The following is a 5166-nucleotide window of genomic DNA, read 5'->3' as shown; positions in this document are numbered from 1 at the left end:
GGAAAAGAGATTTCATCTCCAAATACGGAAAGGTTTCTTTACAGTAAGCCCCCGTACACACGGTCGGAAATTCCTACCACAAAATCCGTCAGATTTTTTCAGACTGATTTTGTCCGAAACTGGTGTTGCATACACACGGTCGGACAAAGTTGTCGGAAAATCCGATCGTTCGGAATGTAATGACGTTCGTTCGTTCCGACGGGACTGCGTCCAGTCTAGTAGCCAATAGCTTTGCTCTCGTACTTTGATCTGAGCATGCGTGGCACTTTGTCCGATCGGAATTCTCTACAAACGATCAGAAAAAGTCACATCGGATTTTGTTGTCGGAAAATTTGAGATCCTGCTCTCAAATTTTTTACGGCTGAATTACCGACAGAAAAAGTTCCGATAGAGCCCACACAGGATCGGACTTTCTGACAATATGATCCGATCGGACCTTTTCCGTCTGAATTTCCGACCGTGTGTACAGGGCACAAGAGCTGTGAAAATGTGGAATAGACTCCCTCCAGAGGTGGATCTGGCCAGCTCAGTTGATTGCTTTAAGAAAGGCCTTGATTCTTTCCTAAATGTACGGAATATAACTGGGTACTGACATTTATTGGTGAAGCTGATCCGGGGAAAATCTGATTGCCTTTCGGGGGATCAGGAAGGAATTTTTACCCCTGCTGTAGCCAATTGGATCATGCTTTGCTGTTTTTTTTTTTTGCCTTTTGCCTTCCTCTGGATCAACTGTGGGTATAGGATTGTGTATGTGGGATTGTAAAAAAACTTTTTTGTTATGTTTTGTTTTCCCCTTTTTATTGCTTGAACTGGATGGACTTTGTGTCTTTTTTCTCGTGCACACCGGACATTTTTACAGCTGCTATTTTTGGCTTCAGACATTTTTTTCTGCAGTCGGTAAAAACTCCCCACCAGGGTATCCTATGTGTCCATGCACACATAGGCTGCTCTCAGCGTTTTATGGCAGGGGCGTTTTTTGGATTGAAAAAAAAACACCAGAGCTAGTGCGTTTCAAGAGTAATTTTTCAGCTGTAAAAATGCTGATAAAAGCTTAAAAACAGAAGAAAAAAAAAACACAGAAAAACAAGGCTATTCTGTGTTTTTGAGCCATAATTTGTTGTGGAGGTATATAGTTTTCCTAAAAAAATAAAAAAAAAGCTCAAAAACACTACAGCTATAAAATGCTTAAAAACGCAAAAAAACAAACAAATCCTGAAATCCGCTAGTGTAAAAACACTGCAAAACTCATTCCACAGCTACAGCTTTCTACAGGTAATGCTACTGGCGTTTTTATAACATCCAGTGCACAGAGCGACTTTGGCGCAACTTGCAAACGACTTCTTTAACCACTTGCTGACCAGGTCGGCTCGTTCCCGCGAATCGCCGTAGCTCTACTTCTCCTTTAAGAGCCATAGAAGGCGCGCCCGCTGTAGGACGGGGGAACCGATGCTCATGACCAGCGGCCGCAATGCCCGCTGGCCACCCACGACCGCGGGAAAGAGAGCAAGAACGGTGATCTGTCATTGTAAACAGATGGATCCCCGTTCTGACAGGGGAGGAGAGAGAGATTGTCTGTTCCTAGTGATTAGGAACAGCAATCTCTCTACTCCTGCAGTAAGTCCCTTCCCCCTCACATTTAGAAAGAACCCATCTACCACTCACATGCGATAATTCCAAACATGACAGTGCTTTCCACGATGATTTATACCTCACTATCAGACATGACCCTCCTACGGATACATTTACACAGTCAATCAGTGCTCTTGGAGCCTTGGTAGGAGACTTTTTCAAATTCTCCTTGCCTGGGGACGCGACTTTCGAGTGAGAGTATCCTGACTTACTTAAGACTTCATAACATGAATCGGGGCGGATGTTAATGAAAGATTCTCTGTACTCTGCAGTTGCCGTCTGTTTTGTAACCAATATGTACCCAATTTGTACCCAATTTGTACTCATGTAACCCCATACTGTTGTTCTCATCTTATATGAAAATTCTAATAAAACTTCTTTTGGAAAAAAAAAAAAAAGAAAGAACCTCCCTAGGGAACATATTTAACCCCTTGATCGCCACCCTAGTGTTAACCCCTTCCCTGACAGTGACATTTACACAGTATTCAGTGCATTTTTATAGCACTGATCTATAAATGTGACTGGTCCTAAAAAAGTGTCAAAAGTGTCCAATCTGTCTGCCGCAATGTCACGGTTCTGCTAACAACCACTGATAGCCACATTACTAGTAAAAATAAATAAATAAAAAATAATAGTAAAAATGAAATCTATCCCCTATTTTGTAGACACTATAACCAATCAATATACGCTTATTGTGATTTTTTTTATACCAAAAATATGTAGAAGAATACATATTGGCCTACACTGATGGAGAAATTTGTTGCTTTTTTTTTTTTTTGGGGGGGGGGGGGGGGTTTATTTATTTGGGGATTTATTATAGCACAGAATTTAAAAAAATATTGTTTATTTTAAAAAAATTGTCACTCTTTTTTTGTTTATAGCGCAAAAATAAAATAAAATGCAGAGGTGATCAAATACCACCAAAAGAAAGCTCTATTTGCGGGGGGAAAAAAAAAGGACGTCAATTTTATTTGGGTACAGCGTCGCACGACCGCGCAATTGTGAGTTAAAGCGAACCAGTGCTGTATCTCAAAAAAATGGCTTGGTCATTAGGGGGGGAAATTTTTCCAGTCTGTAAGTGATTAAAAGAAGTCAATGCAAGTCGCTCTGAAGTTGCCCGCATGTAGTACAGGAACCTTCCTTTTTCAGACCAAAGTGAGTCGCTTTGATTAGAGCGGTTCCATTGCACTGAATGCACTTTTTCTTCTTTTTTTTTCCATGAATTGACTTATTATTTTGTTGTTGTCTTTTTCACATTTGACTTATTGCTTTTATTAGCTTTTAATGTCCTTGATCTATATACTCGTGCTTTGCATTTGTTGCCCGTTTGTTGTTTCTGCCATTAAAGAGCCGGGCTTCTCATTTTCCATCATCCAATGGAAAGGAAAGGGACTCTTATTTGCCTAATTACATGGCAGCTAATGATGCATTATATTCTCCCTCTTCAAGGAGTCTCTATCCACCATGATTAACCACTTCAATACCGGGCCCTTACACCCCCTTCCTGCCCAGGACAATTTGTGCACTTCTGCCCTAGATCAGAACTGATGATTGATGTTGTTCTACTCTTTCGAGGCCATAGAGGCGATCAGAGACCATCTAGTCTCTGGTAAACTCTATGGCCAGCCACACGGCCTGTTGGAACTTTTCTCGGGCGCACCGGTAAAAAAGCAGCAGTCAGCAGCAATACTCAGGTAGGCGTTTAAATGATGTTCAATTAGGGGGCCAAAGTGTGCCAAGAAAATATCCCCCCCACACAGGGTTGCCAACCTCCCGCGGCATTTCTTACTGACAAAACATGGAAAATTTACTGGCGGAGCACATTTTTGTACTGCCAACCTGAGAAATGACAGAACTCCTATTGAAAACTAACACTGTGAATATCTGAACAGTATAAACATAACACTGACAATGCCTGTAACAAAGTAATTTGATTGATTTACACGTAAAAAGTGAACACAGCGTAAAATTATCAGCCCCTGATATTTACTGGCAGTTGTAAAAAAATCACAGATTTTTACAAACTGTCAGAAAAATTTACTGGAAATTGGCAACCCTGCCCCCCCACCATTACACCCCCACCACCACCAGACTGAACCGGTGATATCCCATCCCCCACACCATTACACCCCCACCACCAGCCTGAACCGGTGATACCCCATCCCCCACGTCATTACACCCCCACCACCAGCCTGAACCGGTGATACCCCATCCCCCACATATTACACCCCCACCACCAGCCTGAACCGGTGACACCCCATCCCCCACACCATTACACCACCACCACCAGCCTGCACCGGTGATACAAGGCAGGATGGATTCATGCTCCTAATTCTGACCCCACTGTCTGAATGTCAGAGGAGAAATCCAGACTCATCAGACCAGGCAACGTTTTTTCAATCTTCTATTGTCCAATTTTGGTGATCCTGTGCCAATTGTAGCCTCAGTTTCCTGTTCTTAGCTGACAGGAGTGACACCCGGTGTGATCTTCTGCTGCTGTAGTCCATCTGCTTCAAGGTTCGATGTGTTGTGGGTTCAGAGATGGTATTCTGCATACCTTGGGTGTAACGAGCGGTTATTTGAGTTACCGTTGCCTTTCTATAATCTGGAACCAGTCTGCCCATTCTCCTCTGACATCAACAAGGCATTTTCCTCCACACAACTGGCGCTCACTGGATATTTTCTTCCAAAAAGAAAAAATAAATAAATAAATATATATATATATATATATATATATATATATATATATATATATATATATATATATATATATATATATTTTGTAATCTTTATAAACCCAAGAGATGGTTGTGTGTGAAAATACCAGTAGATCAACCGTTTTTAAAATACTCCGCCCAGCCCGTCTGGCACCAACAACCATGCCACGTTCAACGTCACTTAAATCCCCTTTCTTCCCCATTCTGATGTTCGGGTTCAGCGAGTCTTCTTCACCACATCTAGATGCCCAAATGCATTTAGTTGCTGCTGCCGTGTGATTGGGTGATTAGCAATTTGTGTTACCAAGCAATTGAACCTAATAAAGTGTCCAGTGAGTGTATATATATATATATATATATATATATATATATATATATACAGTATCTCACATAAGTGAGTATACCCCTCAAATTTTTCATCTCTTTTCATGTGACAACACTGAAGAAATGACACTTTTCTACAATGTAAAGTAGTGAGTGTACATATATATATATATATATATATATATATATATATATATATAGATCTATCTATGTATATATATATATATATATATATATATATATATATATATATATATAGATCTACAGATATATAGATATGTATATCTATATATTAAAAAAAAGATACAAAATACATTTTGTAAAAAAAAAAAAGAATGTGTATTTTAAAACACAAGGTACAAAGGATATATATATATAACAAACCTCCACCTTTTGAGTTCAAGTCAACATTAAGGAAAGCCTGCTACTCTCAGTCACAATCTCAAATTGCACACAGTGTGGAGGGCAGTACCCTATCAATTAACACAATATACCA

This window comes from Lithobates pipiens, unplaced genomic scaffold (assembly GCF_037356315.1).
Source record: "Lithobates pipiens isolate NorthernLeopardFrog02 unplaced genomic scaffold, aLitPip1_a1.2 Scaffold_10, whole genome shotgun sequence".
Lineage (NCBI taxonomy): Eukaryota > Metazoa > Chordata > Amphibia > Anura > Ranidae > Lithobates > Lithobates pipiens.
Note: the sequence above shows the minus strand (reverse complement) of the source record.